Consider the following 23,484-nt stretch of genomic DNA (forward strand, 5'->3'; position numbering starts at 1 on the left):
CAGAATTTCACACACAATCGTGCCAGCTTTGATCCCCCATTTCAAATCCTTAATTCTCAAAGGATAAGCCTAAAAAATTCTCTTGAATTTGAGCATGAATCTCAACTATTTTGGAATTCAATTCTCCAGGAATCCAAGCTTTTTAACCATTCAATCCTTCTCCTACAAGCAAGTGGAATGAGTCCAAGCAAAAGCAAGATCAAGACCAGTTGAATCCAGACCTCCATTGAAGGTATTTTCCAAAAAATTTGAACTCTTGGATTCTCTCAAATTCTTGATCAATTCTATTGATTCTTTGGTTGTCTGAAGTCCTACCAATGCAGGCAAGAAGTTTGAGTTGCTTTGAGGTCAAATCGAAGCAACTCAGTTCATGCACCTCAAATTTCAATTTTGTGTATCTCTCAATATACTTGGAATTGGAGTGAATGGTGGTCAAATTCGAGCTCAGTGCCATTTTTTCTTTAAGACCATGTCTTGGTTTTTCATTTTGGTGATGGTTCATGGTGGACCAGTCCGGTGAGGTTCACCGGAGAAGATGATCGGAGTTCTGGCTCCGGCGATGACTTGGCAAGGCTTTGAACCACATGATCTGTCCCTCACGTTTTAATCGTGATCGTTGGTGTTGATTACCCAAGTTGCAGCGCTGTTGACTCAAGTTCATGTGGTATGCGCGCTAGGGACCATCTGATCTGCCACCTCAATTAATGAGGGCGATTTGATGGTCCACGTATTTTTGATCTTTTTGAATTTTTATTTTAATTGCATTATTTTCATTAATTCATATTAAATTCAATATTGATCCAAAAAATATGGTACTTTCACCAAATACTTTCAAATATTTTTCTCTTTCATATTCTGAATTAAAATTATTTTTTGGATCATTATTAATATTTTTCATGAATTAATTGATTTTGCATTTGTTTTTAATTGTTTAAAAATATTTTTAAATGTCCAAAAATTATGAAATTTTTTCTCCAAGGTCCTTTGACCTTGTTTGACCTATGATAAATCTCATGACCATTTCTTTGGTGTTTTGATGAGATTTTAGGAATTGGACAAAACATATTTGATTTAAATGCATTAATTTTTTATTTTTAATTGAATAAATGCCAATTAAATTTTGTTGACCACTTGTATTGACTTGATTGAGTTTGCTTATTGTTGTTGGGCCTTAGTCAAGGTTGATTTGACTTTGTCAAGTTAATATCATTGAATTTAGGGGATTGATGGAATGTACCTTCCATCGCCCAAAATGAATGATTGATATTAATTTAATAAAAATCCTCCTTTGACCAATTTGTGATCTCACTCATCCACTTCCCCCTTAATCTCATTCCTCTTCTTAATTCATTTGTTCCATTTGGCGTATGACATCTCAAAGTCCTAATGCTAGTTGATTGAAAAATTGACACGAGTATGGATGAGATTAGGCCACACCTTTTGCATATTCTTTTTTTGTGTGTGATATGTTTCATGAGCATAGTCCATTATAATATGTCTCTAACATGCATTAACACCAAAATTTTATTACCCGGCCTCAAACAGTTGTAACTTCTACATAAGTCTAATTACAATTGCTTAACATAGCGCTAAATTTGTGACACAAAAGGCATAAGCATTCTAGTTAGTGAGATTGTAAGTCTCCCCTCTTTCATGGTATTGTGTGGAAACTTGACCTTCTTTCCTTCCTTTGGAAGATTTTTTGGTTCAAGGATCCATGCTTGTGATAAGTGGGTTGAGTGTTCTCCAAAGAATGTCTTGAAATGAAAAGAAAAACTAATTTAACTCCTAACCTACTAACTACTTACTTTTAATTTCATGCTTTTACTTTAATGCAATTTACTTTTAGCACTTTATTTCATTTGCCATTGTTCATATCATTCTAATTGTTTATGTTAATGTAATTTTCTCTTTGTCCATTTGGACCATATTGTGTGGTATATTTTATTTGTGTTACTTTGCTTGTTTATGTGGTCTATGACTGTAGCAGGGTTTTCGTTACCTTTAGGTTTATTGACTAAACCAAAAGTCAACATACAATTTCGAGTCGCCACCGCATTTTTATTTGTCCAAAGGAAAGGCTAAAAAGCAAACAAAAGCCAAGTAAGAAGTTTTTCAAATAAAAAACTAATAAAAATGTCAGAGATCTGGGTAAGGGGGTTGGTTATGAAATGGGAAGGTTTTACGCACCTAAAACATCCTTAGTACTCTAAGGGAACCCTTTTTGCAAATATGTGTTGTAGGTTAGTATTTGTGATAAGATTGATGCAAAAAGGATTTGAGGGATGAGAAGAGAATATATTATATTTACAAATTTTGTTGTTTGAATGGATGAACCCATTGCCTACGTACCATCACAAAGGAGGATCAAAACCTCGTAGTTCGTGGTAAAAAATCTCAAAGATTGGTGAATTGATTTGATTAAAAGCCTTAAGGTCTTTTGTTATTAAAGGGAGAAAACTCAACCTAAACCAACAATCCACCATGTGAGGAAAGCTTCAACATGCTAGTGAGGGGTTAACCCTATAATAAGCATGGAAGTCTTATAATCCAATCACTAAGGATGAGGTGAGATTTACATCAACCACTATGATAACTCAAACGTATGACTAATGTTTTAAAAAGGTTTTAACAAGTGGACATTGAAACCACAAAAACAACTTGAAGTGAGTTATATTTACAAGTTATACTTATTTACAAAATGAAGTCAAAGTTGGATTAAAAATTATTCACAATGAGTGTTGATGAAAATGATTTTTGAAAAGTCAAAGGCTTAAGGCCTAGGTTTCTAATTTGAAACAAATTCAAATTTTTGAAAATGATTTTGGCTTGGTTAGAGTGAGGAAAAGAAGATAAGGGTTATTCCTAAAGCATACAAAGATAAGAGAGGAAAGAAAAACCCTTGAAGTTCCTTTTCTTGGAATCATAGAGATGATTCAAGATGCTCCTTTCCTTTGGACTTAGCACACAAACAAGCAGTCAATAAATTAAATTCAAGCTCCTAGGATCTCCATTTGGCTTGGCTTTTAACTTGGCTACTCATGACAATAGTTCTCTTTTCACAATCTCAAGGTGTGATCCATATCACATAAGAGCAAACATCAAAAAGTTCACAACACAATAAAGGGAATGGACAAAGAATAAGTTTGATGGAGAAGTCCTTTGAGATCAACTTTGAGTTTTAGCATTCTAAAGGCATGAGGCCTAGTTGCTCTTCAACAAATTTTACATTCTAAAGGCATGAGGCCTAGTTGCTCTTGAACTCCTTTAAGCATAGGTAAGTCCTAATTCTAAGTCCTTTCTCCATTTGCATTTGGTTCACACAAAACAAACACAAATCAAACACAAGATAATAATATATTTATATACAATAATGGGCTCATTGAGCAAAATAAAAATGACACAAACATAAAATATGTGCTCAAGTGAGCAAAGTGAAAATCAATATGAATAATGACCAAGAAATAAATGACATTAAAAGTAAATGGAAAGAAATTAAATGCTCAAATTAAAGTTAGTAGTTGGTAAAGTTATGTTAGCTTGTCATGAGACAATGTAGCGCTATGTTAAGAAATCGTAAGTGGACTAATGTAGTAGTCACACCTATCTGAGGTCGATCAAAAAAAAATAAGCAAAGAACACAAGTTAGAGATCATGACTAGTAAGCCAAGCTCCATAAAATTGCCATGCCAAACAAAAGGGGAATGGCCTTGTATTGACTTTTGATTATTTGCTTGACCAAGAAGCAACCTATTTTGGACATAAAACAAATCACTTGATCATGGATCAAGTTGAGTTTGGTTTGGATCAAAGAAGGCTAAACTTCTCATTTGTCAAGACTAACCATAAGACTTTAATTCATTGGCCATTGATGGAAAGAAAGGGATGAAGATGAAAGGGAGGGAAAAAGAGGACAACCATCAAACCCAATAGATCAAATATGAATCAAATCATCATCAATCAACACCAAACAGAAGAGAAATGAAGATAACAAGTCAAAGAGTCAACAATATTTTTTGGTATTTTTTGAATTAAAATAAAATGCAAATAAAAAATAAACAAATAAGGTCAAACCTCAAATTCAATTCAAAACAACTTCAATGAGTCCAATTAAATTCTCATAGGTTCAACATAGTCAAACAAGCTTTGACTAATTTTCTCACATATTTTTGAAATCAGAAAGTATTTAAAAACAATTAAAAACAATTAAAAATGGCATGATATGAATTAAAATCTCAAATATTCTCAAATCAATAAGAAATTGATGAGACTATTTTTCATTGTCTTATCATGATCCATAGATGTTGTGAAAATATTTTTGGATTTTTTAAAAGTCATAAAGTATTTTAAAATGAATTAAAACCATTAAAAATCAAATAATCCACGAAAAATATCAAATGAAGTCACAAAAATAATTAAAAATCAAAATATGAAACTAGATTTTTCAAGATTTTTTTTATAAAATCAAATGAATTAAATGAAAATAAAAGAAAATGGAATAAATGGAAAAATCCACAGCCACGTGATGGAACTCATTAATTGATGTCCAGATATGAGGGCGCATGGTATGCTTGAGTCAAATGTGCAATGACTTGTATTAAAATAAGTAAACACAATGGATGCACACGATTAGATCCTGAATACAAGATCCAAAGGCCATGAAGGTGCACACGTGTTGATGGTGGAGGAAACCACCATCTTCTCCGGTGAGACAACCACTTCCGGCCACCAGTTGCGAAGAAAAAAGTTTTAATGAAAATGGAAATGAAGCTCGTGTGATGGAGATCAACACTATACCATTGGATCTTCCTCACTCTTCCTATATTGAGATAAATGTGAAGGAGAAGATCATGGTGTTCAAACTGTAAGTTCAGGAAATGATGAATTGAAAGCAGCAATGGCTTGCCTCAAGTGTGAGGACTTTAGAAAACCACACAAACACAAGAATGCTACATTGAATTAAGATTTCTAGATCCAAAAAGTTTGAATGTATACCTCTGAATTGAAGCACTTCTGGCCACGAATCCTCCAAGTTCCTTGCTCCTCTTTGATCTATGGATGTAGGGGAAGTGAAAGGCTAAGGAATTAGGCTTTGAATCTCAGCTAATGATGATGAATATCAAGCTCGAAAGTAAGAACAATTTTTGAAAAATTCCTTTGGTATGGCTATGGTTTCAGTGCTGCTGCAATTCAGATCTCCAAAAGGTTGCCAAATGAATGAGAGGAAGTGGTTATTTATAGTTGAAGATATCAGATCACACGCTTCTTTCATGTGCATGGAAAATTGAATATAGGATGCATGGGCATGTACAGGCGTGTGAAAATTGGTTGAGCTCACATGAAGAACATTTGGTCATGCATTTTGAAGGGAACTAGCTTGCATTTTCAAGTTTCATTATAAAATACCAAAATGCACATAAATGGAAATGAATTCAAAACTACCAAATGGTAGATCCAAATGAGTAATGTGAGTAATGGTTGGAATGCCCTTGAAATAAGTAACAAAAGTCATGTTGGGAAAAAATTCATTTGGCATGCCAATATTAATGAAAACTGGCCTGGAAAATCCAAGTACAAAACATGTTTAAGTCACTTTCGTCTCTTGGATGTCCTTTCTCATTTGACGGCATCCTCTTTTATTGATAATGCACTCCTGACACCTATCATGATCATGCTCATAATGACTGTGTTCACACAACAACTTATGCATCTCTCTCAAGGACTGCCTTATGTCATTCACATAAAGGACTTTGTATTTTCCAGGGCACCCTTGAACCATATTGACAACTACCTTCCCATGCTCGGGCAATCGGTTCTTCTTCACATTCGGGCCTACGTCCTCAAAGAACAGTATCCCGCTCCACATAAGTTCTTGCACCTTGGTCTTCAAAGGAAAACAATTCTCCATGTTCTAGCAGGGTATTCGTTACCTTTAGATTTATTGACTAAATCAAAAGTAAACATATAATTCGAGTCGCCACCTCACTTTTATTTATCCAAACAAAAGGTTAAAAAAGCAAACAAAAACCAAGTAAGCAGTTTTATCAAATCAAAAAGTAATAAAAATGTCAGAGATATGGGTAAGGGGGTTGGTTATGTGTAAGACCCCAATTTTGTCCCTAAGATCCCTCATGGCATCATATCATAACATTACATTGCTTCAAGGATCATTGTGCACCTTGCGTCCTTCCCTATGGGTGGGTTATCCTTTTGAGAGTGATTCTTGATCACCAAGCATGTTTTGCATTTGTATATCATTGCTTTCTTTTCATCACTAACCAAAAGTACAAAAATATGTCATCTAACCTTTGTCTTGCAGATGAAGCAATCATAGGTCAAAGCATTCAAAGGCAGTCATTCAGCAATAGATGATGGTCATTATTGAGATTTGAGCTCCATAATCATTCACAAGAGTTCATATGAGCTATGATGTCATATTGAAGCAAAATCCCAAGTGGTAGAGGCTTGAATTTCATCAGGACATTGCCAAGTCATCTGAAGACCTAGAAAGTCAACTGCTAAGTCAACTGTGGATTTGGAGGTGGGAAGTGACTAGAAATAATTCATTCATGTTCAAACAAGTCTCATTTGACATTTAAAACATCAACATTGAAGAATTTGAGGTCCAGTCAAAACTTTCCAAAAATAGAAAGTGACCTATAATTTGAATTTGCCAAAAATGGAAAGGTTTTGCCCCAACTTCAACTTCATATTACATCATCAAAAAAGCTTCAAATGAAATTTTGTTGAACATGAAAGTTGTAGATTTTTCTCTCCCATTTGCAAAACGTCCAAGATCGAGAATTTCTCATGTGTGGTTAAGGAGATATGACCAAATCATGGCAAAGTATGCATGGAACTTCAAAAGACCATAACTTTTTAACCAAAGCTCCAAATTGAGTGGTTCTTTTTGCAATATTCTTCTCTTGACCTCTAATTTCCAAATCATGCATCACATTACATGAATTGTCTTCATATGAGCACTTGATAATCCATAGGTTTTTTGGAGGGAAATCATAAAATTCAAATTTGGTGCATTATTTGAACATTTTGCTATTGCCATTGGTTCCAAAATTGGATTTTAAGTGAAAATAAAGAGAATTCGTGTACTGTTCATACATGCATTCCATGCATGAGGGTGAAAAACCAATTGGCACATACACCTTAAAACTTGACTAATCTCATTAGCAATTGGCTTAAGCATGATTAGAGCATAATTAGCAAGGCATATATAACGAAAATCATAACTGTTTTCAGCAATTAGCACTCATTTTTCAGATCTACATCAAGAATCTCAAATTTTTCTCTCAAAAATTTCTTCCAAATTCTTCACATCCAAGCCATGGCAAATGCTAGATTCATGATCCTGAACCTCTGCTGAACAAGTTTTCACTTGGAATTGAAGCAATTGCTGGATTTAGGTGTTGTTGAGCTTCCAATTCATCATCAATCACCTCAATAATCATTGTAGAGGAACTGTAAGGCATTGCTGAGCTTTGTGGAGCACGATTCCAACTTCTACTCTTCAAGAGGTCATGACTCGATCCCTCTATTTCACAAAATTATTGTGATATTATTGTAGATCTTGTTGTCCTGGTTATGCTGAGCTTTGAATCGTGTGATTTCATGCAATATTGACTGAGTCAGGTTGAATTAAAGTTTCATGTATGAGATTTCATGTGCTCGATTCTCTTTGTGTGTGTTGATTCATGCTTAACTCATGCTGGATTTGTGATCTATGATGAAAGACCTACATGATGATGTATTTAATTTGGATTTCTGGAGAAAATGTTCTTGATGCATGATGAACATTCATTGTTCATCTTCTTCGCGAGGAAGAAGATGAAGATCCACCTTTGGCCACATTTTTGATCTGTTTGGAAACAGATTTCTGCATGTGCATGTGTTAGCTTAGGGCACGTTTATGTATTGGTCCACGTATGTGTTTGCTTGGCAGTTTCTTTGGCTCGCATTCGTTTGACTCACACACTCATCGTTTGACTTGCCATGTCACTTTAATGAAACGCCGCATTTCAACTTTGGCGCGAATAATGTTCAAATGTGTTCCTGGTTTCGATTCCCCGCGCCAGTCTTTTTTCAAATGCTTCATCTATTTTCTTACTTTCGCTCCATTATTCCATACATGCTTCACATGCTTTTTTTTATTTTTTTCTCATCTTTAAAAATTCATATCAATTTGAAAACTCATCCAAAAATTACCAGGTTTTTTGCATTGTGATCCTTATGCTCTCTAGTTTTTTATCATCATAATTTAACAACTTGTGCTTGGGTGGATAATTTTTTGTGCTAGAATGTTTGAACATGTATGCTTATTTGACCTTGCCATGCCTATACATTTGTGAAATGCTCATCTTTGATCCAATGATTCTGAAAATTTGCATGATGAAACTAGACAAATTACTTGACATTTTGGTGTTGATTTAGTATTTTTATCAATTGTCATTTCTGTTTTATGATCATGTTAAGCTGGTGTGACAATTTGTGTCACACCTTTGCTTGTCCAACTTGTGCCATGTGATTGCCATACTAAATGATCTCCAATTGCCCTAATTTTTTGTATGATGATTTTGTTAGATGTTGTGAATGTGCATGATTTTTGTTGGATTTATTTGAATCCTTTCTGATTTAATTGAGATTTTTCATTCTGGTTGGTCACATTTGAGCTTTAAATTTCCTTGAACTTCAATTGATCATGAATTGCTTTTGGTTAATGATATTGATGTGAGACCTTTTGGAATGTTTCAAGATGTGTTTGAAGTTGATTCATGTTAAATTTCAGCTTCTGTTTTGAAATTTTTCTTCATCTTTGACCCTAGGCTTTGACCTAGTGGTTTGTTGCTTATCTTTGAGCTTTGATTTCAGGTTGAGCATTCAAGTTCCATAGTTGTTGATGCTCCATCACTTGAGCATTGATGTTTGCCTTTGATTACTAATCTTTGTGTGTTTTGTAGGTTGATGTTGAGTCATTTGAGTTTGACTTTTGGCTTACACCATTTTGTACATTGGGACTGTTTGTTGCTTATTGACTGTTGTCTATTTGTCTGAGCATTGTACTGATTTGTTTGATGTTTCCACAGGTACATAAGTTACTTTAAGTTTATTTGAACTTTGCTTTTGCTTGGTTGCTTAACCAATTAGGTATAATCCCTCTTCTTCATGTAGTCTGGAAGACCTGTCCTGTTATGTGGGCAGGCATCTGTCTGAAGTCCTCCTTATAAGGCAATGCTTGTGTTTGTTTATCTTTGTGCCAAGCAGGAAAAGTCCTCTTATGAGGTAATTGGCAGATAAAAGAGATGTGTAATCCATCTCCTGCTATTCAGTGTTTCATTCACCTTGCTCACACAAATGTGTTGATGCATTGTGAATACTAACCCAAGATCTTACAGAGTCAATGACTTGTGGAGAAGAGTTCCTACTTTCTGAACTCCCACACATTCTATTGTTTAAAGCTCTCCCAAGCCAGGGATAAGAGCTATGAGGCACACCCCTCATCTCCATTTCATCTGCTTCACCCTAACTCTCAATGTTAGGGTTAAGATCTCAAATTACCCCATTCCAGTTGGCTGTAAAGCCTAACCTTGCTTGAGCCTAATTGCTTGTGTATAGTGTGTGCTAATTGACTTGTTTGTTTGCTTACTTGATTCATCTGTGCATATTTGCTTATGTGTGCCTCTGTGCATTTATCATCATTAATTGTACATCATTTCATGATCATTGCTCATATCTTTGTGACATCTTTGTTTGTCCATTGAGGATTCAATTGTAAGTCCATTTATTGGCAGTTGCTTCCTATGATCTGGAAGGAGTTGGGACTAAGACCATTGATTGGCATCCTACTTCCTTGGAGTCGAGTTTAACACCATTTATTGGCAACTTGTTTCCTTTTGCTTATTGCATTTGTTTTAATTGTTGTATGGGAGGAGTCAATTGTAAGTCCATTTATTGGCATTTGTTTCCTATGATCATTCTTTGGAGATTGGAATAAGTCCATAGATTGGCATTTGGTATCCTTGTTGGTTTTGTTTTAGGAGATTGGTATAAGTCCATTGATTGGCATCTAGTATCCATGTTTTGTTTTGTTTTGGGAGATTGGTATAAGTCCATAGATTGGCATCTGGTATCCTTATTGGTTTTGTTTTAGGAGATTGGTATAAGTCCATAGATTGGCATCCGGTATCCATTTTGTGTTTAGGAGATTGGTGTAAATCCATTGATTGGTATCCGGTATCCACTTTTGTTTTGTGAGATTGGTGTAAGTCCATTGATTGGAATCCGGTATCCATTTGTTTTGTTTATTGGTTATTGCTCATTGCCTATTCCAAAGGAATCGCTTGGATCATCTACATATGATCTCAAGAGGTGAACATCTAAGAAGTTTTACACTCCCTCACCCTCCCACCTTTTGTTTCTTTGAACTTCCATTTGCATGTTAACCCAAACTAGAAAAATATTGTGCAAACATTTTCATTTCTTTTCAAATTAGAAACCTAGGCCTTAAGCCTTTGATTTTCAAACTTCATTTTTCATAATACTTCTTTTGAATTGAATTCTAATCATACTTTGACCATCTTTTGTGAATAAATCCTAATTGGTTAATCCAACTCATTCAATTGTTTTGTGGCTTTGTCCATTCTTGATAAGTTTTCATACATTAGCCATAGGTTTGATTTATCCTAGTTGGTTGATGTTAATCTCACCTTTTTGTCCTTAGTGATTGAATTGTAAGACTTCCTTGCTTATTATAGGGTTAACCCCTCACTATCAAGTTGAAGCTTTTCTCACATGGTGGACTTGTTGTTTGTATAAGGTTGAGTTTTCTCCTGTGGATAACGAAAGACCTTAGGGCTTTTGTTTTAAAATGAATTCACCCATATTTTGGAAATCTTTTAGCCGAACTACGAGGTTTTGATCCTGTAAAGGTACGTAGGCAATGGTTATCCATCCAAACACAAAAATAATAGCTTGTCTATTCTTTTCTCATCCCTTCACTCATGTTTGCACAATAAATATTTCATAAACAAATAACCTGTCATACAACAAGATGTGAAAAGGGCTCCCTAGGAGTACCTAGGACGTTTTGGGTGCCTAACACCTTCCCATTGCGTAATTTACCCCTTACCCCGATCTCTGATCTTTTCATTAGTTTTCTATGTGTAAAACTTCTTAGGCTTTTGTTCGCTTTTTAGCCATTCCTTTGGATAAATAAAAGTGCGGTGGCGACTCGATTCCTTGTATGCTTTGCTTTTGGTTTAATCAATAAATCATAAAGTGACGGATACACCGCTACAGAAAAGTGGCGAATCCACTGGGGATAAGATCCTTGGTGGTATTGCCTACTTTTCACCCTTGTTGTGTGATATTATATATTTGTTATATGACATATTTTTGTACAATTTGGGATTACTGTATTGATTGTAATGTTTGAATTGCTTGATATACAATTGTTGTTTGCTTGGTGATCTCTGTGAGATGAGTTCTATACCCGAACTCGAGTGCACCTTAGGATAGGAGAATGGCATACTCTTGTCGACTTGTGTGGAGTATTCCTTAGCAAGTTGACTTGCGAGCCCATTCGCTTGGTGGAGGTCATGTTGGATTAATAATGTCACACAAGTTATTTGTGGTTAGGCATTATTCTTTCAATCATGTGCCTTAGAAGCCAAGGACCTTAGTTTACCAAGCCCATCTTGGCCTATTTTAGGACGTAGTGCGGAGGTCGTTCAGATGTTAGATCTGATGCGATTGTTACGCGATACTACACTCATAGGAGTCTCTCTTGAGAATATTTTTGGAATACGAGTATTCGTTCCTCCGATAATATCTGAAAGATGGGACGATGATTATGGGAACCTCTGGTAGAACATGTTCGGCAGGTTTAAACCCTAGTACACTCCCTCTGGGTTGTTGTTAACCGAGACTCCATGCTCGTGACTCTCAACAAGCCCGTGATTCATGGCTGAGTCGTTCAGACATCCCTAATATCAATGGAACTTGGGTGTTGATAAGGTGTAAACCTAATCCACCAAAACAGATGATTGATATTAAGGATGATTGAGCCAGTTCATGTACCGTTAATATCAACGGAACTTGAGTGTTGATAAGGTGAAAACTATAATCCACCAAAATGGATGATTGATATTATGGATACTATGAGCTTTCCCATGACCTTTGTCTGGTGTGACTTGCTTGATCCTTGAGTGTGATTGATGCATTCATACATTCATGCATTCATCTGCATTAATGTCATCAGAAAAAAAAGAAATTTTTTCAAGGAACTTAAAGGGTTTATTTGCAAAATTTTCAGACATGGAAAGACCAAAAAGGCATACAAAGAAGTACAACTTTAGACAGCCCGATGTGAAAGAGTTAAGGAATCTGACATCTTATGTATTAGATCCCTTGGGTTTCAAAGCTCGTTATGGGAAGCTTCTGCCTCTGTTGACTACTCAGGTTGATGAGGGATTGATGAGTACTTTGGCGCAGTTCTATGATCCTCTGTATCACTGCTTCTCTTTTTCGGAATTCCAGTTGTTGCCTACCTTGGAGGAGTATGCTCATCTTGTGGGTATTCCTATTCTGGATCAGGTGTCGTTCAGCGGCTTAGAGAGTATTCCAACTGCTCGAGAGATTACAGACTTGTTGCACATAGATGAATCCTTGATTAAAGCTCATATGACTACCAAAGGTGGAATTCAGGGTCTTCCTTCTGAGTTCCTCATTGCTCAAGCTACCATGTATGGGAAGGCCAGGAGTGAGGATGCCTTTGAGGCTATATTTGTGCTGCTCATCTATGGTTTGGTTTTATTCCCCAACATCGGCAAATTTGTGGATGCGAACGCCATTAGGATCTTCTCAGTTCTTAATCCCGTTCTGACTCTGTTGGGTGATGCCTATGTCTCTTTGCATTTGAGGAATGCAAAGGGTGGAGGAGTTATTGTGTGTTGTTTGCATCTGTTGTATAAGTGGTTTATTTCTCACTTGCCGCAGACAGTTGCTTTCAAGGAGAACAAGGGATGTCTACGGTGGTCCACGAGGCTCATGTCTCTCACTAATGACGATATCTCTTGGTATAATCGTGTGTATGATACAGTTCAGATCATTGATTATTATGGTGAATTCCCTAACGTGCCTCTTCTTGGTACATTTGGTGGGATCAGCTACAATCCTATCTTAGCACGTCGTCAGAAGGTGTGTTCTTTCAGGAGGGTAAAGATCCCCAAGGCCTGAAAGCCAGGATGGTTCGTGCTTGGCGCAATATTCATAAGAAGGGTAGAAATGAGTTGGGTCCGAAGAATTGCATTGCTTTGGAGCCATATACTTCTTGGGTCAGACAGAGAGCATCTGAGTATCTCATGCCATATGATTATCCGAGACCTACACCGTTGGATGTGGCTTGGCCTTCAACCCTCCCTAACCAGGGCGTAGAGGAGTTGAGAGAAGAAGACCTTTCACGTGCCTGGATCCGTGAAAGAGAAGAGTTGATTCATCAGCTTAAGGAGAAGGACGCTCTAATCGAATTTCTCGAGCATCAGGTGATAGATGATCCGAATGATACTTGGACTTCTTTGCTTCCTCAGTCTTCCAAGTTCTGGAAGAGGAAGTATGATCGACTCGCTAAGGAGAAAGCGGATATGGAAGCAGCCTATGAGAGAGAGATCAAGAAGCTTTGTGCATCTCGTCTTCCAGCATCTCGAGCTTCTAGGGATCCATAGGATGTTTATTTTCCTTTTCCCTTGTAATAATAAAAAAATGTTGTACTTCTTTGTTTCGAATATATTTGATGAGATATTTTTCCATATGCGATTAAATGCTTTAAAAATTCAACCTTTGCAAAATATAACCCTAAAAGTTCCTTGAAAAACAAAGCATATGCACGAGCATTGGATGCATCATTTTGCATAAGCAGGTGTTGTTCTGGTCTTCTTGTCTGTGGCCTAACTCTGTGCTCTTCATTTATTTTGAAGACAAGCTGACTCATCGGTACTACACCAGAGCCAATTCTGCAAGAGTGATGGATCAATTAGAACAAGAGAACCGAGAGCTGAAGGAAGAGGTCGCCAGATTGAGCGCTCTGATGGAGCAGTTTCTAGGTGCTCAGAATCAACCATCTCCACCTCCTACAACTCCTCCCCAGAGGACTGTTATATCAGAGGTTGTATCTTCGACTGTGCCAGCTGCTAGTGCCCATTTCATGCCAGCCATGCCAGCTGGGTTTCCGTGGGGTATGCCTCCTGGTTTCATGCCAGATATTCCAGCTCCTACCTTTGCTTCCATGCCGGCATCTAGCCTGGTCCTTGCTGTTCCTCCTCCTGTCGTGCATACCATTCCCAGGGTAGACGACACCATCTATCATTCTGAGCCGTCTGAGGGCCCAGATGTTAATGAAAAGATGGAAGCTATGAACGACCAATTCCTCGAGCTCCATAAGGAATTGAAGACCCTCCGAGGGAAAGATCTATTCGACAAGTCTGCTACTGAATTATGCTTGGTTCCCGGTGTGAAGATTCTGGTCAAATTTAAAGTCCCTGACTTTGAGAAATATAAGGGGAACACCTGCCCTCTCAGCCACCTGGTTATGTACGCCAGGAAAATGTCTACTCAGACTGATAATGATCAACTGCTGATTCATTATTTTCAGGATAGTTTGTCCGATGCAGCTCTTCGTTGGTATATGAGCCTTGATAGCACAAACATCCGATCCTTCAATGATCTTGGCGAAGCCTTCGTCAAGCAGTATATATATAATGTTGATATGGCTCCTGACTGTGATTAACTCAGGGCCATGTCTCAGAAGGATAAAGACACATTTAAAGAATACGCCCAGAGGTGGCGAGAGCTGGCAGCTCAGATTACTCCTCCGCTGGAAGAGAAGGAGATGACTAAGATCTTTCTGAAAACTCTTAGTTCATTTTATTATGAGAAGATGGTCGCTAGTGCTCCCTCTGATTTCACTGAAATGGTGAACATGGGGATGGGACTAGAGGAAGGAGTCAGTGAAGGACGTTTGTCTAAAGATGAAGGCTTTTCTAAATGATATGGGGCGTTTAAGAAGAAAGATGGGGAGGCACATGCTGTGCAATCCCATGCTAAACCAAGAAGACCCCCTGCCAAGAGGAAGCCTGTGCGTCACGCCAGCAACCATTACCAGGTGGCTCATATAGCACCTGTTTTTAGAGATAATTCTCAGCAATATCAACATCCCAATCATCAGCATCAGCAACAACCTCAGTATCAACAGCAACATCGTCCACAGCAACAGGCTTACCAGCCTCGTGGCAGCACCAGTAATCAGGCCAATATGAATTATGATAGGAAACAGATCACTTTCGATCCCATTCCCATGTCATATGCTGAGCTATATCCCTCTTTAATAGAGCGGAAACTGATTACTCCTAGGGATCCTCCGGCTGTACCTGCTAACCCGCAGTGGTGGTACAAGCCCGATCAACATTGTGTTTATCATTCCGGTGCTCTGGGTCACAATATTGAGAACTGCTATCCGTTGAAAACCAAGGTTCAAGACCTTATGCGATGCGGCATTCTGAGCTTTGAGGACTCAGGCCCAAAGGTTACGAAGAACCCATTGCCCGAGCATGGGAAGTCAATTAACATGGTCCAGGGTTGCCCTGGTAAATATAAAGTCAAATATGTAAGCCATATTCGACAGTCATTGGTCGAATTGCATCGTCTACTGTTTGAATACAGTTATATGGAGAATGACCATGACAAATGCCGCATTTGCTCCGTCAACAGATTGGGTTGTCGCCAAGTGCGAAGAGAGCTGCAAGAACTGTTGGATGAAGGGACTATAGAGATCCTTCAAAACAGAAATGTTGATGAAGATGAACCAGAAGTGAATGTGATTTCTCCTGTGTTCAAATTGCCCGAGCCTGTTGTCATCCGCTATGATGGTAGCAAGCCGAAGGTCTCTCCTTCTCTAGTGATCAAGCCTGCAGGCCCTGTGCCTTATTCTTCGGATAGAGCAATTCCCTTCCGATATATTCCCATTGCTGTGGAAGATGGGAAAGAAGTGCCTTTGCCTTCAACTTCTGTGGTAAACATTGCTGATGTGAGCGGGTTGACCCGTAGTGGTCGTGTGTTTTCTACACCCCCGAAGCCTCATATTGCTTCTGATTCTGCTGAGCGTCCGGTTGGGACTGCGGTGAATGTTCCGAATCCGGCACCTGTTGCCAAACCCTCCTCTGTACAAAAGACTCATGTTTCTTCTGTTGGCTCGAGTGGCACTGTGAATGAAGAATGTGATGAGATGCTGAGGCTCATCAAGATGAGTGAGTACAACGTTGTAGACCAGCTTCTACAAACGCCATCCAAGATCTCCGTAATATCTTTGCTGCTGAATTCAGAACCCCATAGGGAGGCTCTGCAGAAAGTTTTGGACCTGGCTTATGTTGATTATGAGGTCACTATTGAACAATTTGATAGTATTGTTGCAAACATCACTGCTTGCAACACTTTGAGTTTTTGTGACGCTGATCTCCCTGAGGAGGGAAGAGACCACAACATGGCTCTACATATTTCCATGAACTGCAAGAATGACGCCATGTCCAACGTGTTGGTGGACACTGGGTCATCTTTGAACGTATTGCCAAAGACCACTCTCTCGAGACTGTCATATCAAGGGCCTCCCATGAGGCAGAGTGGTGATGTTGTGAAAGCTTTTGATGGGTCGCGTAAGACTGTGATTGGGGAAGTTGATCTCCCAATCAAGATAGGACCAAGTGATTTCCAGATCACCTTTCAGGTTATGGATATCCACCCATCTTATAGCTGTCTCCTTGGTAGACCATGGATTCACGAGGCTGGCGTCGTGACATCCACCCTACACCAGAAGCTGAAATTCGTGAAGAATAAGAAACTGGTTGTGGTAGGGGGAGAAAAGGCTCTCCTGGTTAGCCACCTGTCTTCTTTCTCATATATTGATGCTGAGGATGAAGTTGGAACTTCTTTCCAAGCTTTATCTATTGCTGAGCCGATTGAGAAGAAGCCTCCTTCATTTGCTTCCTATCGTGATGCGAAACTGGCCATTGAATGTGGTGCATTTGCTGGTTTAGGGAAGATGATTGAGCTTGAAGACAATAAATCCCGGGCTGGCATTGGCTATTCTTCTGGGGCATTCAACGAGAAAGGGTTGTTCAAGAGTGGAGGTTTCATCCATGCTGATCAAGCTGAAGAAGCTACTGCTATTCTAGAAGAGGATGCAGAGGACTTGAGCAACTTTGTTATTCCTGGTGGTGTCTGCCATAATTGGGTCGCTGTGGATGTTCCTACGGTCATTCATAAGTCAGCATAATTTGTTCACTTTGTTCAAAACCCTTCTCCCATGCCAAAAGGAGAAGTGATGACATTGTTGGCAAAGCATATATACAATGATGTTTCATTCAATTAATGCATTGTTAAACATTTGTTTTTTCATTTGTTTTCACTTTTTTCTTTTTGCATGAAATCGGTGATCACAAAAAAACCTAAAAACAAGAATAAAAGCAATCTTTTTCATCTGCATAATGGTTTGCTTGTTTAAATTCTAAAGTTTTTCATTAACCAAAATCATTATGCAGGTTGATTCTAAAACCCATTGAACATAATGATCCAACGCCATCTCCCAATTTTGAATTCCCTGTATTCGAAGTAGAGGAAGATGATGTTGAGGAGATTCCTGATGAGATTACCCGTCTCCTTGAGCATGAGAAGAAGATCATTCAGCCGCATCTCGAAGATCTGGAAACAGTCAACTTGGGGTCTGAAGACTGTGTTCGTATGGTGAAGATTGGGGCACTCCTTGAAGAGTCTGTCAAGAAGGGGTTAATCAGTCTGCTACGAGAATATTCCGATATCTTTGCTTGGTCGTATGAAGACATGCCAGGGTTAGATACAGATATTGTGCAACATTTCCTGCCTTTGAAGCCTGAGTGCGTGCCTGTGAAGCAGAAGCTCAGAAGAACTCATCCAGATATGGCAGTGAAGATCAAAGAGGAAGTTCAGAAGCAAATTGATGCGGGGTTTCCGGTGACTTCTACATATCCTCAATGGGTGGCCAATATTGTGCATGTGCCTAAGAAAGACGGAAAAGTCAGTATGTGTGTTGATTACAGAGATTTGAATAAGGCTAGTCCTAAAGATGATTTCCCTCTACCACACATTGATATGTTGGTAGACAATACAACTAAATTTAAAGTCTTTTCGTTTATGGACGGATTTTCCGGATATAATCAAATCAAGATGGCACCCGAAGATATGGAGAAGACAACATTCATCACACCTTGGGGAACATTCTGTTATCGAGTGATGCCCTTCGGTTTGATGAACGCCGGAGCCACGTATCAACGATCTATGACTACGTTGTTTCATGATATGATGCACAAGGAAATAGAGGTCTATGTTGATGATATGATTGCTAAGTCCCGAACGGAAGTTGAACATGTCGAGCATTTGTTGAAGCTTTTTCAGCGTTTGAGGAAGTTTAGACTTCACCTGAATCCGAACAAATGTACATTTGGAGTCCGTTCCGGCAAGTTGTTAGGTTTTGTTGTCCGCGAAAGAGGTATTGAGGTTGATCCTACAAAGGTCAAAGCAATACAAGAGATGCCTGCACCCAAAACTGAGAAGCAAGTTCGAGGTTTTCTTGGTCGCTTGAACTACATTTCCAAATTTATATCCCACAGGACTGCCACATGTGCACCGATATTCAAGCTCCTCCGGAAAGATCAGTCTCATGATTGGACCGAGGATTGCCAGAAAGCTTTCGACAGTATCAAAGAGTATTTGTCTGAACCTCCGATCTTGTCTCCGCTTGTAGAAGGAAGACCTCTGATTATGTATTTGACTATTCTTGAAGACTCGATGGGTTGTGTACTCGGTCATCAAGATGAATCAGGGAAGAAAGAATCTGCTATCTACTACCTCAGTAAGAAGTTCACTGATTGCGAGTCTCGATACTCTATGCTTGAGAAGACGTGTTGTACTTTGGCTTGGGCCGCTAAGCGTTTGCGCCAGTACATGATAAATCATATAACTTGGTTGATATCCAGAATGGATCCAATCAAGTATATCTTCGAGAAGCCTGCTTTAACCGGGAGGATTGCCCGTTGGCAGATGTTGTTGTCTGAGTATGATATCGAGTATCAAGCTCAGAAAGCTATCAAAGGTAGTATCTTGGCTGAACATTTAGCGCATTAGCCGAATGAAGATCATCAGTCTGTTCAGTACGACTTCCCAGATGAGGAGATTCTGTATTTGAAAATGAAAGATTGTGATGAGCCTACACTTGATGAAGGTCCGGAACCTGGTTCTAGATGGACGATGGTGTTTGATGGCGCTGTGAATCAGTACGGAAATGGAATTGGGTCAGTAATCATTACTCCTCAGGGTACACATATTCCGTTTACAGCAAGGATAACTTTCAAATGCACAAATAAAATGGCTGAGTACGAGGCTTGCATTGTGGGATTGGAAGAATGTATTGATTTGAGAATCAAGCATCTTGATGTGTATGGTGATTCGGCCCTAGTTGTCAATCAGATCAAGGGTGAATGTGAGATGAATCAGCCAAGTCTCATTCCGTATAGAGATTATGCGAGGAGGATTCCAACGTTCTTTACAGAAGTTGATTTTCATCATATTCCTCGAGAAGATAATCGGATGGCAGATGCTCACGCTACGCTTGCTTCCATGATTGTGGTCATGTATTGGAGTGAAGTTCCCAATATTACTGTGATGCGCTTGGATAGACCAGCTCACATATTTGCAGTTGAAGAAGTAAATGATGACAAGCCTTGGTATTTTGATATCAAGAATTTCCTCCAGAAACAGGTCTACCCGCCTGGGGCATCGGTGGAAGATAGGAAGACTTTGAGAAGGTTGTCAGGCATTTTCTACCTCAGTGGTGAAGTGCTTTATAAGAGAAATTTTGACATGGTTTTGCTCAGATGCGTGGATAGACACGAAGCAAACCTGTTGATGACTGAGGTCCATGAGGGTTCATTTGGTACTCATTCCAATGGACATGCCATGGCTAGAAAGATGTTGAGAGTAGGCTACTATTGGCTGACAATGGAGTCTGACTACTACAAATATGTGAAGAAATGCCACAAGTGTCAGATTTATGCGGATAAGATTCATATTCCTCCGACACTTCTGAATGTGATTTCATCACCATGGCCTTTCTCTATGTGGGGAATCGACATGATCAGCATGATTGAACCGAAAGCGTCCAACGGACACAGGTTTATTCTCGTAGCAATTGATTACTTCACCAAATGGGTTGAAGCCGCATCGTGTGCGAATGTGACCAGGCAGGTGGTTATGAAGTTTATCAAGAATCAGCTGATTTTCCGTAATGGTGTGCCAGATAAGATCATTACTGGTAATGGATCTAATCTGAATAATAAGATGATGGAAGAGTTGATAGGCAGGTCAACCATCTTGCCCCAACCTTCTGTCTTACCAGAGTTGACAACCTCCACCGCCTGCTTGTACGATGCAATTGAGGCACTTGGCTTCTTCTGCTCAGCAAAAGCCACCCTCTCAAGAGCAACGGTCTCGAATGCCTGGCATAATGTTTCATGGATCTAGCCATCCACCTCTACATACTTGAAAGAGGATAGGTGACTCACCAGAATATCTTCTTCGCCGTACACAGTCACAATCTGACCGTTCCAGACATACTTCAACTTCTGGTGGAGAGTTGACGAAACTGCCCCAGCTGTGTGTATCCAAGGACGCCCCAATAAATAACTATATGTTGGCTGGATGTCCATCACATAGAAGACAATATCAAAAACCTCCGGACCAATCTTCATTAGCAAGGTGACTTCACCAAAAACAGACTGTTTGGATCCGTCAAATGCACGCACAATCAGATCACTCGGAGTGAGCACAACCCCTTCAACATCAATCTTAGTCAGAATCTTCTTAGGCAGCACATTCAAAGAAGAGCCAATGTCTACCAGCACATGTGACAACACCGCACCCTTGCACTCCATGGTGATATGCAATGCCTTGTTATGGTTACGTCCTTCAGGCGTCAAGTCCAAATCCGTGAACCCCAAACCATGCCTGGTGCTGACATTGGCAATGACACCCTCCAACTGATTGACAGAGATCTCTTGAGGCACGTAAGCCAGATTCAGCATCTTCAATAAGGCATTACGGTGTGCCTTAGAGCACAGAAGCAATGAGAGTATAGAAATTTTGGACGGAGTCTGATTTAGCTGATCTACAATCTTGTAGTCACTATTCTTGATTATTTTCATGAACTCCTCCACGTCTTTCTCGAATGAACCCTCAGACACCTCCTTCTGAGCAGGTTCTTCTTCCACCACAACCTGTTTTCCTTTGGCCTTGGCAAGAGCCTTAACATTGTTATCTCTCAGAGGTTGCGGAGCTAACAGACGTCCACTTCTAATGAAACCTCCTGGTCCCCCAACATTGTCCACAACTGGACCAACAACCACAGGAGTTCTAGCTGGCACACCCATAGTCACAAGAGACTGATTCACCGGCCTGGTCTGACTTTCAGCCCTTCGATTACTGCGGTAAGCATTGTCATATTTCCACGGCACAACCCTACTATCAACAACCCTTCTTCCCGAAGCAACAATAGTAGTTGGAGTACAGACGGTTACAAGAGCAAAAATGGTAACAGGAGTACCACTAGCTGTAGGCGCATTAACAGTCCTCTGACCACGTCCCTCAGACGGTTTGAAATATATGGTGACGGTTGACACCACCCCACGATCTTTAACAGCCCGACTAAATTGCAAACAGCCCTCATCAATCAGATTTTGAATACCAGCCCTCAACTGATTACAACCGTTTTTTGACTCTGCACAGTCTACACAGCCCTCACAACAGCCCGGGAATACTCCCCCTTTCAACAAACGGTCCTTCACAACAAACAATGAGGTCTGAACATCCTCAACACTGACCATCAAGTCTTCAGCCTCTCCACTTTCAACACTATTCACTCTGTGTGCACCATGCTGAGGCATAGGATTGTTCACAACATTCGGCACAAGAGCAAAATTGATAGTTTTAGTGTCAATTAGGTCCTGGACCTTATGATTAAAAGCCCGACAGTTCTCAATGTGGTGCCTCGGTGCACCAGAATGGAAGTCACAACGCACGTTGGCATCATACCCAGGTGGTATCTTTGTCAATGGAGCCATGGTTCGTAACTCAACAAACCTTAATTTGAGCAGTTCAGGCAACAACTCAGCATAGGTCATCGGTAACGGATCGAAACGTCGATCAGGCATCCTCTGTCTTGGCTGATACAGACGTTGCTATTGTTGTTGTTGTTGTGGCGGTTGTTGTTGTACTCTATGTTGTTGCTGTTGACGAGGCTGAGGTGTCGGGATGGTTACAGCAGCAACCTGGCGATACTGATTTCTGTTTACACTTCTTCTATGTTGCACAGCATTGGTTTCACCCTCTCTCCGGCGAGGTGCCCCAACGAATGGTTTCTTGGAAGACGAGGAACCCACATCCTGAATCTTTCCAACTTTGATCAGGCTTACTGTCCTCTCTCCACAAATCACAACGTCTGAGAAACTACCGAATGGGCAACTCCCCATCCGGTCCATGAACACCCCCTGTAAAGTACCGATGAACATATCGGTCAATTCCCTCTCCAGCATAGGGGGTTGTACTCTTGCAACCAATTCACGCCACCTCTGGGCGTACTCCTTGAAGCTTTCTCCAGATTTTTGACATAGACTCTGCAAATGAGTTCGGCTCGGCGCCATGTCCATATTATGTTTATACTGCCTCAAGAAGGCCTCACCCAGGTCTCTCCAGCTTCGGATAGAATCTCTCTTTAGTTCCATGTACCAATCCAAGGAAGCCCTAGATAAGCTATCCTGAAAGAAGTACATCCACATCTTCTCGTCGTCTGTGTAAGCAGATATCTTCCTATAGTAGGCCTGCACATGGGTGCGAGGGCAAGAGGTACCGTTGTATTTGTAAAATGAGGGTGCTTTGAATTTGTAAGGAATTCTCAACCCTTCCACCAGTCCCATATTTGTCACATCAAAACCCAAAGATTTCTGACACTCCATGGCCTGGATCTTTTCAGCTAGGGCATCCACCTTTCGATCCCTTTCGTAAGTTCTTCCCACAACTTCATCATCCTCACTGAGGAGAGTGAACATGTCCTCCTGCCTGTCAACCAGGGGAGCAGGATGACGAATCGGAGCCCGGGTAGCTCTAGCATTAACAGTCTCTGCAGCAAGAGGTTGTCCGTTAATCCTGATACCCCTCAATTCATCACCCACGGCATAATCATTGGCGGGAGCAGCAGCAGCAACATTGTCATGAACCGGGACACCCACTGGTGAAGCACGGTTGGACGGCGGAATCACGGCTTCCTGTCTCTGGGCTAAGGCACGCAGCTCCTCTTGCCCTTGAACGACCCCTTGCATTATTGTCATAAATTGGGCCATGTTA

This window comes from Lathyrus oleraceus, chromosome 2 (genome assembly GCF_024323335.1).
Source record: "Lathyrus oleraceus cultivar Zhongwan6 chromosome 2, CAAS_Psat_ZW6_1.0, whole genome shotgun sequence".
Taxonomy (NCBI): domain Eukaryota; kingdom Viridiplantae; phylum Streptophyta; class Magnoliopsida; order Fabales; family Fabaceae; genus Lathyrus; species Lathyrus oleraceus.